Raw genomic sequence first — 13,721 nt, forward strand, 5'->3', positions numbered from 1 at the left:
AACTCCACCCAGAAGATCCCGCCAGTGAGAAGAAATGTTTTCCAGTATCATTATGCAATGAAGTGTCCACAGTGGAGGGACCATGTTTTTGAAGTAAACAATGAGACGGATTTATCTGAGATTGAGAATGATGATAGTGACTGCCATGATGGAACTGTATTGGCGATTGAGTTATTGAATCCAGTGATTAGAATATTGATGGTCGATTCCTTAAACTGTGCAGTTTTGGACAGTGGTTGCACTTTGACAGTGTGTGGTGTGGACTGGTTTAACTGCTATATGGGGTCTCTCGATGAGACAGACCTGCAGAAGGTTAGGGGGTATGAAAGCTCTAACTGTTTCAGGTTCGGAGATGACAACACATTAACAGCCTCCAAACGGGATGCCCTCCCTTTTACGATCACAGGGATCAGTCTGTTCATCAGTGCTGATGTGGTTTCGACTGAGATACCGCTATTGTTAAGTCGATCTGTGATGTTGGAGGTTCAGATGACACCAGATGTGAAGAATGATCGAGCTATCGTGTTTGGAAAATATATGGATCTGCATTTTACTCGACATGGTCATTACTGCTTCCCACTAAGGAAGCCAGAGATTTCTCATCAAAAAATTCACAATGTCTTGTTAATCACTGAGAATGAGAATTTGGTGGACAAAAAGAAGACAGTTTGCATGTGCACCGCCACAGAAACTGAAGACTGTTTCGAGATGCAGGAGTGCTGGATAAAGGATACGTTGACTTTATTCAACAAATCACTGCCCAATGCAAAATCTGCATTAAATATCACAAAATACCATCACGTCCTGTAGTGAGCTTATCACTAGCCAAGGAGTTTAACGATGCAGTCTCAATGGACTGGGAAGTTTTCTTTTGATGAGAACAGAATTTTTATTAAAAGTCACCAATATAGATTTGAAAGTTTGGGACAAGGACAGGGCTATTTCTTTCGAACAATTCATAGATATGGTCACTAGATTTAGCCTATCCACTGTGATACATAGTAAAGACAAAAATCATGGGAAAATGGGTAGGAACAGGCTTAGGAACACCAACAAAGTTCCTGACAGATAACGGTGGGGAATTTGCGAATGAGGGGTTTCAAGATATGTGCGAAAATCTAAACATTGAGGTTTTGGACACTGCAGCTGAGAGTCCGTTTAGTAATGCATAGAACATAGAACAGTACAGCACAGAACAGGCCCTTCGGCCCACAATGTTGTGCCGAGCTTTGTCTGAAACCCAGATCAAGCTATTTCCTCCTTATCATCCCGAAGTACTCCATGTGCCTATCCAATAGCTTCTTAAATGTTCCCAAAGTTTCTGACTCCACTATCCCTGCAGGCAGTCCATTCCACACCCCAACCACTCTCTGAGTAAAAAACCTACCTCGGACATCCTTCCTATATCTCCCACCATGAACCCTATAGTTATGCCTCCTAGTTACCGCTCCATTCACCCGAGGAAATAGTCTTTGAACGTTCACTCTATCTATCCCCCTCATCATCTTATAAACCTCTATCAAGTCTCCTCTCTTCCTCCTCCGCTCCAAAGAGAAAAGCCCAAGTTCCCTCAACCTTTCCTCATAAGACCTACCCTCCAAACCAGGCAGCATCCTGGTAAATCTCCTTTGCACTCTTTCCAGTGTCTCCACATCCTTCTTGTAGTGAGGTGACCAGAACTGCACACAATATTCCAAATGTGGTCTCACCAAGGTCCTGTACAGTTGCAGCATAACCCCACGGCTCTTAATCTCAAACCCCCTGTTAATGAACGCCAACACATTATAGGCCTTCTTCACGGCTCTATCCACTTGAGTGGCAACCTTCAGAGATCTATGGATATGAACCCCAAGATCTCTGTTCCTCCACATTCTTCAGAACCCTACCTTTGACCCTGTAATCCACATTTAAATTAGTCCTACCAAAATGAATCACCTTGCATTTGTCAGGGTTAAACTCCATTTGCCATTTTTCAGCCCAGCTCTGCATCCTATCTATATCTCTTTGCAGCCTACAACAGCCCTCCACCTCATCCACTACTCCACCAATCTTGGTGTCATCAGCAAATTTACTGATCCACCCTTCAGCCCCCTCCTCCAAGTCATTTATAAAAATTACAAATAGCAGAGGACCAAGCACTGATCCCTGTGGCACTCCGCTGGTAACCGGTTTCCAGTCCGAAAATTTTCCATCCACCACCACCCTCTGTCTTCTGTTAGATAGCCAGTTACCTGTCCAATCGGCCAAACTTCCCTCTATCCCATACATCCTTACTTTCTTCATAAACCGACCGTGGGGAACTTTATCAAACGCCTTACTAAAATCCATGTATATGACATCAACTGCAAAACCTTCCAGTTTATCCAACATTATTCTGTAAATGGATTCCAGGACTAGTCATTAAATACAATCCAAAATTCTTATGAGCTTAAATTCTTAATACTGAAGAGCTGACAGAGTCTACTTAAGCAAAACCAACTCTGCAATATGGCTCTTTATATATCTTTACCCAAGTCAGCAATATTGTGTGGAATACCACAACAAATAAACAATGTGCCCAGAGAACAAAGACTGGAGAAAGAAAATATACTTAGAGGAATGGTTACAGTCCAGGAGGCGGCAATTTGGTTGCAGAGAACTCAACTAGTCCCACTCCCCCATCTATTTCCTGCAGCCCCATGATGTTTTCATAGAATCGTAGAATCCCTCCAGTGCAGGAGGAGGCCAATCGGCCCATTGAACCTGTACGACAATAATCCTACCAAGGCCCTATCCCCGTAACCTCATGTATTTATCCTGCTAATCCCCCGACATTAAGCGACAATTTAGCATGGCCAATCAACCTAATCCACACATCTTTGGAGTGTGGGAGGAAATTGAAGCACCGGGAGGAAACCTATACCGACACAGGGAGAACGTTGAAACTCCACAGTCACCCGAGGCCAAAATTGATCCCGGGTTTCTGGCACTGTGAGGCAGCAGTGCTAATCACTGTGCCATCGTGCTGCCCATAGATAATATCCAGTTGCCTTTTTGAAGCCACAACTGGATTTGCCTCCGTGACACTTTCAGGCAGTACATTCCAGCTCCTAACAACAGGTTGTGTAACAAAATGTTCGCAAATGTCACCTTTGGTTCTTTTACCAAAAAGAGGAGGGGAGTGGGGAGGAAAGAGAGACAGAATAGGAAAACATGCTCACTCCTAACTATCCAGAGTCAACTCTTTCAAAAGAGCATAGGGGAAAGGGGAAATCTGTAACATATCAGAACATTATTCCTTCAAAAAAATGTTAAGTTTGTTGAAGCACCTTTCTGGAGGAAAAGTAACCTGAATCTGTGCAAAGAATACTTAATCGTTGCTGCAATTCTAAAGTAATTGAAAAAATCTTGCATTTATACGGCATCTTTCATGCTTCTGAATTGTAATCACTGCTGTAATGTATTAAATGCATAAATTTGTGCATAGAAAGTTCCCACAAACAGCAATGTGATTCTAACCAGATAATTTGCTTTATATAATGTTGGTTGGGGTATAACAATTGGCCAAGAAACCAGGGATAACTTTCCTGCACTTCTTTGAAATAATGCCATGGAATCTCATGTCCACCTGAGACGGAGGTGGCCTTGTTTTTGTCTCATCCAAAAGATGGGACTTCAACTGTGCAGCCTTGATTTTTGTGCTCAAGATCCAGGATGGGACTTTCTGACTCAAGAGTTCTACCAATTAAGCCACAGCTGGTTACGTAAAAGTGGCAAATGGTTCGGATCTGGAATGCACTGCCAGGTTTAATCATGGATAAAAATCACTAGTCCATTATCTCAAGAGGAAGAACAAAGAACAAAGAACAAAGAACAATACAGCACAGGAACAGGCCCTTCGGCCCTCCAAGCCCGCGCCGCTCCCCGGTCCAGGATTGAATCCTGAATCCAGGATCCCCGCCCAATTTTCCAGCCTATCTACATACCAATATCCTATCCACCGAGCTGTCCCTCACAGCTACGATGCTTTGTTCATTACAACCTATTAACTTACCCCCACCCCCCCATTCCAGACCATGTGATCTCCAGGGAGAGGCGAAAACCCAGAGTGAAAAACCCCAGGGCCAATATGGGGAAAAAAAATCTGGGAAATTCCTCTCCGACCCCCTGAGGCGATCGAAACGAGTCCAGGAGATCACAATGGCCCCGATCGGAAAATGCTTCCCAACCCTAGTCATTTCCACTTCCACGAACACCATATGAATTCCCTGCCCCCGAGACAGGTTCCCAACTATCCGCAGTCTCGCTCTGTACTGGCACCAGCAAGATGATCATAGAATGAAGCCTTGAAACGAGAAACCAGGAACAATTAGCCCGCGCCGCTCCCTGGTCCAAACTAGACCACTCTTTTGTATCCCTCCATTCCCACTCCGTTCATATAACTGTCTAGATAAGTCTTAAACGTTCCCAGTGTGTCCGCCTCCACCACCTTGCCCGGCAACACATTCCAGGCCCCCACGACCCTCTGTGTAAAATATGTCTGTGTAAAAGAATTGGCAGGGCTAAGAGGAGAAAGCATGGAAGTGGCAATATAGGTGAGATGTTTGTGACTTAGTATACCTTTAAGCGATGTTTTATTTTAAAATCATTATCTCTGCAGCTCTCATAGCTTCAGTGTTTCTCAGCTCACAGCCTTAGCTGATGTCATTATGACACTGGTTTGACTGGAGATGTCCTTTTATTGCTGCTTAAATAGGGGTTTGTCTATTTTTACTGGGATGTGTGTGACTCTGTATTTTTAGGAGATAAACTGGCTGGCAGGTCAGGTGATAGGAGTTCTTTCACTTTCAGTTTGGAACTGCAGTTTTTGTTTTAGTTTTTTAGAAGGGGCATCAAGCTGAAAAGAAGTCTCTCTCTCTCCGGTTTTGGAAATTCTGCTGGTCATCTGAAAGCAACGACTTGCCTTTCTGAAGGGCGGAATCTGTTGTTGGTGGCTTGCTGAGAGTCCCTGGTGTTTTGGGAAGCTGTTCAGACTTCAAACTGTTCCAGCTCTATCCAGAGAACTGCAGACTTCATCCAAAAGACTCAATTCCAGTATCACGTGAGCATTAGTCTATGCTGTATTAAACCTGTTTGAAGAGTCTTGTTTATGGGATTGGCTTGATTGAGACAACTCCTATATTCGTTAAGGGTTATACATTATTGTGGTTGTTTTGGTGTTGTTTGTAATTGATGGAGGTTATTGCTAATATTCTTACTATACATGTTAGCTATATTCTTAAATAAACTTTGTTTGATAAAAGTTCTCTCATGGGTCATTTGAATCACACCTGAAGTGAAACCTATCATGCTTATCCTAGCCAAATTCAAGATGCAAAACTTCTGATCCAGGTGGGCTCCATAACCTGAACCATAACATGTTCTTGCAGAGAGCCGGCACAGACACAATGGGCCAAATGGCCTCCTTCTTTGCTGTAACCATTCTATGGCTAGAGTGGGTGGGAGACATGAGGAGATCAAAGGGTAGGTGTAAAAATACTATGCTCTTCAGTGCAGGAGGCTCACTGAAAGGCCAGACCAGTTCTAGCTGTGAAAAACATAGGCCTCATGTGTGGCTTTAACATTCAACCTCCCGTGTAAACTGAAGAGAAGTGAAATTGAACAGTCCATCAGGGCGCAGGGAGATCCAATGCTGTATCAGTGAAATGTATACAGGATCTGTTGGAGGCAGCTGTGGTGCAGTGCAACCTATCTCTCCACAAGCCAGGCTCAGCAGATAGCTCATCAGTGATTAGGTTACAACTAAAATAAACACGATAAAAGAAAACAGTAGAGGAGAAGAATAAAAAAAACCACACATCAATGATGGGAAAACATGGCAGAGGCAGCATCAACATGTGGAATTGGCCTCTAAGAGGGATTGGAGTGACACAAAACTTGGAATTGTTCTAGAAACAGATGGATAAACTAAAACCTTTGGGCTGAATTTTGCTAGCTTATTGATGACAGGCTGGGAGGCAGGAGCGCCGGCAATATGGTGGGAGAAGGTGCAGAGAGGGAGCCCGATGTCTACTGGCACTATCACCAATGTGGGGAGTTCAGCAGCTGCTTAACTGTCCAACTAAGGCCCACTTCCCTCATCTGTGGGTATTTTATCCACATCAGGAGTTTAAGTTTAAGTTTATTTATTAATGTCACAAGTAGGCTTACATTAACACTGCAATGAAGTTTCTGTGAAAATCCCCTAGTCGCTACACTGCAGCGCCTATTTGGCTACACTGAGGGAGAATTTAGCATGGCCAATGCACCTAACCAGCACGTTTTTCAGACCATAGGAGGAAACCAGAGCACCCGGAGGAAACCCACACACACACGGGGAGAATGTGCAGACTCCGGACAGACAGTGACCCAAGCCAGAATTGAACCCAGATCCCTGGCACAATGAGGCAGCAGTGCTAATCATTGTGCCACTGTGGCTGCAGGTATGTATCACGTACGGCGACCACTGGCTAAACTCTAGCTTGACAGTGAACCGTGATCCCCTTCCCTCAGTCATGCCCTCTGATTGGGCCAGCAGTTCTGGGCCACCACTTTCATGTCAGCGATGGCTCCAGCAGGGCTGACAATATGTTATCCCAGGATCCCATTACCAACCCGGAGCGGGATCAGCTCCCACTTTCACCATGGATAGGAAAGTTCAACCTTTCATGTCCGAATGTTGTGGGTTCAAGTCCCACTCCCAGACACTTGAGCACATAACCTAGGCTGACACTCGTGTCAATACTATGCCGCGCTATTTCAAAGAAGAGCAGGCGAGTTGCCTCGGTGTCCTGGAAAATGGCAAAAGAACAAATAGACTGCCTGGTTGTTATCACTTCACTGTTTGGGTGCTTGCTGAGTCCAAAATGGTTGTCACATTTCCTACATAAAGGCGACATGGTGGCACAGTGGTTAGCACTGCTGACTCACAATGCCAGGGACCCGGATTCAATTCTGGCCTCGGGTAACTGTCCGTGTGGAGTTTGCACGTTCTCCCCGTGTCAGCGTGGGTTTCCTCCAGATGCTCCGATTTTCTCCTACACTTCAAAAATGTGTAGATTAGGTGGATTGGCCATGGTAAATTACCCCTTAGTGGCCCAAGATATGTGGGTTAGGAAGATTGACATGGTAAATATGTGGGGTTACAGGGACAGGGTCTGGGTGGGATGCTCGTCGGAGAGTCGTTGCAGACTTGATGGGCTGAATGGCCTCCTTCTGCACTCTAGGGATTCTAGGATTCTACAACAGCAGTGACTGCACCAGTAATACTTTGATTTGATTTGATTTATTATTGTCACATTTATTTGTAAGGAGCATCCAGGAGGGCTTCCTGAAACAGTATGTAGATAGTCCAACTAGGGAAGGGGCCATACTGGACCTGGTATTGAGGAATGAGGCCAGGTGGTCGATGTTTCAGTAGGGGAGCAGTTTGGGAACAGTGACCACAATTCAGTAAGTTTTAAGGTACTGATGGATAAAGATAAGTGTAGTCCTCAAGTTAAGGTGCTAAATTGGGGGAAGGTGAATTACAACAATATTAGGCAGGAACTGAAGAATGTAGATTGGATGCAGATGTTTGAGGGCAAATCAACATCTGGCATGTGGGAGGCTTCCAAGTGTAAGTTGATAGGGATTTAGGACTGGCACATTCCTGTAAGGATGAAGGATAAGTATGGCAAGTTTTGGGAACCTTGGATAACGAGCGATATTGTGAGCCGAGTCAAAGAGAAAAAGGAAGCATTTGTCAAAGCTAGGAGGCTGGGAACACACAAAGCAAGTGTGGAACACAAGGAAAGTAGAAAGAAACTTAAGCAAAGAGTAAGAAGAGCTAAAAAGGGTCATGAAAAAGCATTGGCCAGCAGGATTAAGGAAAATCCCAAGGCTTTTTACACATATATAAAGAGCAAGAGGGTAGCCAGGGAGAGGGTTGGCCCACTCGAGGACAAGGGAGGGAATCTATGTGTAGAGCCAGAGGAAATGGGTGAGGTATTAAATGAGTACTTTGCGTCAGTATTCACCAAAGAGAAGGACTTGGTGCATGATGAGTCTGGGAAAGGATGTGTAGATAGTTTGAGTCATGTTGAGATCAAAAAGGAGGAGGTATTGGGGTTCTTGAGAAACATCAAGGTAGACACGTCTCTGGGGCCTGATGGGATATACCCCAGAATACTGAGAGAGGCAAGAGAGGAAGTTTCTGGGGCCTTGAGAGAAATCTTTGTATCCTCACTGGCTACAGGGGAGGTCACAGTAAGAGTTTTAACAACACCAGGTTAAAGTCCAACAGGTTTATTTAGTAGCAAATACCTAGTCCAACGCTGGCATCTCCACATCATGACTACCATCGACAGGGGAGGTCCCAGAGGATTGGAGAATAGCCAATGTTGTTCCTTTGTTTAAGAAGGGTAGCAAGAATAATCCAGGTAATCACAGGCTGGTGAGCCTTACATCAGTGGTAGGGAAATTATTGGAGAGGATTCTTCGAGACAGGGTCTGGGTGGGATGCTCGTCGGAGAGTCGTTGCAGACTTGATGGGCTGAATGGCCTCCTTCTGCACTCTAGGGATTCTAGGATTCTATAACAGCAGTGACTGCACCAGTAATACTTTGATTTGATTTGATTTATTATTGGATGTATTAGTGAGAGGCAACATGGTTTTGTGAAGGGGAGGTTGTGTCTCACGAACTTGATTGAGTTTTTCGAGGAAGTGACGAAAATGATTGATGAGGGTAGGGCAGTGGATGTTGTCTACATGGACTTCAGTAAGGCCTTTGACAAGGTCCCTTATGGCAGACTGGTGCAGAAGGTGACGTCGCATGGGATCAGAGGTGAGCTGGCAAGGTGGATGCAAAATTGGCTCGGTCAAAGAAGACAGAGGATAGCAGTGGAAGGGTGCGTTTCTGAATGGAGGGTGTTCCTCAGGGACCAGTGCTGGGACCTTTGCTGTTTGTAATATATATAAATGATCTGGAGGAAAATGTAACTGGATTGATTAGTAAGTTTGCAGACGACACAAAGGTTGGTGGATTTGCGGATAGCGATGAGGACCAGCAGAGGATACAGCAGGATATAGATCAGTTGGAGACTTGGGCGGAGAGATGGCAGATGGAGTTTAATCCGGACAAATGTGAGGTAATGCATTTTGGAAGGTCTAATACAGATAGGAAATATACAGTAAATGGCAGAACACTTAAGAGTATTGATAGGCAAGGGGATCGGGGTGTACAGGTACACAGGTCACTGAAACTGGCAATGCAGGTGGAGAAGGTAGTCAAGAAGGCATACGGTGTGCTTGCCTTCATCAGCCGGGGTATTGAGTTTAAAAATTGGCAAGTCATGTTGACACTTTATAGAACCTTCATGAGGCCGCACTTGGAATATAGTGTTCAATTCTGGTCGCCACACTACCAGAAGGATGTGGAGGCTTTGGAGAGGATACAGAAAAGATTTACCAGGATGTTGCCTGGTATGGAGAGCATTAGCTATGAGGAGAGGTTGGAGAAACTTGGTTTGTTCTCACTGGAACGACGGAGGTTGAAAGGCAACCTGATAGAAGTCTACAAGATTATGAGAGGCATGGACAGAGTGGATAGTCAGAAGCTTTTTCCCAGGGTGGAAGAGTCAATTACTAGGGGGCATAGGTTTAAGGTGCGAGGGGCAAATTTTAAAAGAAATGTACGAGGCAGATTTTTTACACTGAGTGGTGGGTGCCTGGAACTCGTTGCCGGGGTAGCTAGTGGAAGCGGATACGGCAGTGACTTTTAAGGGGCGTCTTGACAAGTACATGAATGAGATGGGAATAGAGGGATATGGTTCCCGGAAGCATAGGGAGTTTTAGTTAAGTCGGGCAGCATGGTCAGTGCAGGCTTGGAGGGCCGAAGGGCCTGTTCCTGTGCTGTAATGTTCTTTGTTCTTTGTTCTTATTAGCATACAGTGAAAAGTATTGCTTCTTGCGTGCTATACAGACAAAGCATACCATTCATAGAGAAGGAAACGAGAGAATGCAGAATGTAGTGTTAGTTATAGCTATGGGTGTAGAGAAAGATTAACTTAATGCAAGGTAGGTCCATTCAAAGGTCTGATGGCAGCAGGGAAGCTGTTCTTGAGTCGGTTGATACGTGACCTCAGACTTTTGTATCTTTTTCCCGATGGAAGAAAGGGGAAGAGAGAATGTCCAGGGTGCGTTGGGATCTTGATTATGCTGGCTGCTTTGCCGAGGCAGCGGGAAGAGTCAATGGATGGGAGGCTGGTTTGCATGATGGATTAGGTTACATTCACAACCTTTTGTCGTTTCTTGCGGTCTTGAGCAGAGCAGGAGCCATACCAAGCTGTGATACAATCAGAAAGAATGCTTTCTATGGTGCATCTGTAAATGTTGGTGAGAGTCGTAGCTGACATGCCAAATTTCCTTAGTCTTCTGCTTACAATTGCTTGATAATATTGAACTTAAATCTTGCGGAAGTGAAACATCTTGCTGACATTCTTCATCCTGCACTCAGATGCATATTTCTGTAGTATACATTGTTGTGATTATTTGAAATTTGGCGGTTTTAAAAAATCATTTACCAAGATGTGGGCGTAGCAGGCCTGGCCAGCATTTATTGCCCATCCCGATGCATTCTTGCATTTTGTCCTGATGAGTTAAGATCAAAAGCTTCAGCAGCATGTTTCTCTTTTCAGCAATACATAATTGCTCATATTTACCATTTATATAGACGATCTGGAGGAGGGGACTGAGTGCAGGGTAACAAAGTTTGCAGACGACGCAAAGATAAGTGGAAAAGTGAATCGTGGGGAGGGCATAGAAGGTCTGCAGAGAGATTTGGACAGGCTGAGTGAGTGGGCGAGGATCTGGCAGATGGAATATAATGTTGACAAATATGAGGTTATTCACTTCGGAGGAACTAATAGCAAATTGGATTATTATCTAAATGGAAAAAAATTACAACATGCTACTGTGCAGAGGGACCTGGGGGTCCTTGTGCATGAGACGCAAAAACCCAGTCTGCAGGTGCAACAGGTGATGAAGAAGGCAAATGGGTTGTTGGCCTATATCGCAAGGGGGATAGAATATAAAAGCAGAGATGTCTTGCTGCATCTGTATAGGGCATTGGTGAGGCCGCAGCTGGAATACTGTGTGCAATATTGGTCCCCTTCTTTGCGGAAGGATATATTGGCCTTGGAGGGAGTACAGAGAAGGTTCACCAGGTTGATACCAGAGATGAGGGGTGTTGATTATGAGGAGAGACTGGGCAGATTGGGTTTGTACTCATTGGAATTTAGAAGGCTGAGGGGCGATCTTATAGAGACCTATAAAATAATGAAGGGGCTGGATAGGGTAGAGGTGGAGAGATTCTTTCCACTTAGAAAGGAAGCTAGAACTAGAGGGCACAGCCTCAAAATAAAGAGGGGTCAGTTTAGGACAGAGTTGAGGAGGAACAACTTCTCTCAGAGGGTGGTGAATCTCTGGAATTCTCTGCCCACTGAAGTGGTGGAGGCTACCTCGTTGAATATCTTTAAATCACGGATAGATGGATTCCTGATCGGTAAGGGAATTAGGGGTTATGGGGATCAGGCGGGTAAGTGGAACTGATCCACTTCAGATCAGCCGTGATCTTATTGAATGGTGGAGCAGGCTCGAGGGGCTAGATGGCCTACTCCTGCTCCTATTTCTTATGTTCTTATAAGCACTTTGGGGCATCCAGGGGCTGTAAAAGGCAATATATAAATGCAAGTTTTTTCTTTTAAACGGTGGGAATTCAATTAGTTTTGAAATGTCCCATGCTGCATACTTAATCTGTGACCTACGTGTTCAGATTCAGAACTGTTCCACCAGTTACTTTGGTGACAACTGGGCCCTTCCTTCTTCAACATACATATGTAGCTTGCTTCATGCCAGATAATAATTCCTGATATTTACAGTTAGGCACTGTCCTCTTAAACAAACTCCACAAAACGTACTCACTGGAGGTAGGCTGTAAAATTATTTTTGTTGTGAAATTGCACTTGTGCAATACATGCTAAAGACTCTTAGAAACTTAGAAACCTACAGCACAGAAAGAGGCCATTCGGCCCATCGAGTCTGCACCGACCTCAATCCCACCCAGGCCCTACCCCCATATCCCTACATATTTACCCACTAATCCCTCTAACCTACACATCCCAGGACACTAAGGGCAATTTTTTAGCATGGCCAATCAACCTAACCCGCACATCTTTGGACTGTGGGAGGAAACCCACACAGACACGAGGAGAATGTGCAAACTCCACACAGACAGTGACCCAAGCCGGGAATCGAACCCAGGTCCCTGGAGCTGTGAAGCAGCAGTGCTAACCACTGTGCTACCGTGCATGTGAACAAAAACTTGCATTTTGTTTTCTTTATTCATTTATGGACATTGTTGGCAATTAAATGCCAGTGTTTGTTGCCCATCCCTAATTACCCTTTAAATGAGAGGCTCGCTCAGCCATTTCAGAGGGCAGTTAAGAGTCAACCACATTGCTGTGGGTCTGGAGTCACATGTCGGCCAGTCCGGGTAAGGATGGCAGAGAAGGAGCATTAGTGAATGAGATGGGTTTGTACAACAGTTAACAATAGCTTCATGGTCATCGTCACCTAACCAGCACATCTTTGGACTGTGGGAGGAAACCGGAGCACCCGGAGGAAACCCACACAGACACGAGGAGAATGTGCAAACTCCACACAGACAGTGACCCAAGCCGGGAATCGAACCCAAGTCCCTGGAGCTGTGAAGCAGCAGTGCTAACCACTGTGCTACCCGAGATGGGTTTGTACAACAGTTAACGATAGCTTCATGGTCATCGTCACTGAGGCTAGCTTTATATTCCAGATCTAAATACTGAATTTAACTTTCACCAGCCTGGGCTTCTGGATTACTAATCCAGTGACATAAATGCTGGAAAATGGAATTAGAATAGTTGGGTTGTTTGTCTTTGACCTGTGCAAACTCGATGGGCTGAAGGGCCTTTTTCTGTGCTGTAAGCCCTCTGTGACTCCACGACATTACCAATATGCCACCGTCTCCCCCTAATTTAAATAGCACCTTTCACAACCACAGATGTCCTAAAGTGCTTTACAACTAATGGAATTTGGAAATGTCGGCACTATTTTAACGAGAGAGCAACTAATTTACACTCAACAAGGTCCATGTGATAATGACCAGATCCTCTGTTTTCGTAGTGTTAGTAAGAAGTCTCACAACACCAGGTTAAAGTCCCAACAGGTTTATTTGGTAGCACAAGCCACCAGCTTTCAGAGTGCTGCTCCTTTATCAGGTAAGTGGGAATTCTGTTCACAAACAGGGCATATAAAGACACAAATTCAATTTACAAAATAATGGTTGGAATGCGAGTCTTTACAGGTAATCAAGTCTTAAAGGTACAGACAATGTGAGTGAAGAGAGGGTTAAGCACAGGTTAAAGAGATGTGTATTGTCTCCAGCCGGGACAGTTAGTGAGATTTTGCAAGCCCAGGCAAGTCATGGGGGTTACCGATACTGTGACATAAACCCAAGATCCTGGTTGAGGCCGTCCTCATGTGTGCGGAACTTGGCCATCAGTCTCTGCTCAGCGGCTCTGCGTTGTCGTGTGTCGTGAAGGCTGCCTTGGAGAACGCTTACCTGAAGATCAGAGGCCGAATGCCCGTGACCGCTGAAGTGTTCCCCAACAGGAAGAGAACACTTTTG

The sequence above is a fragment of the Mustelus asterias genome, chromosome 5 (genome assembly GCF_964213995.1).
Source record: "Mustelus asterias chromosome 5, sMusAst1.hap1.1, whole genome shotgun sequence".
NCBI classification, from domain to species: domain Eukaryota; kingdom Metazoa; phylum Chordata; class Chondrichthyes; order Carcharhiniformes; family Triakidae; genus Mustelus; species Mustelus asterias.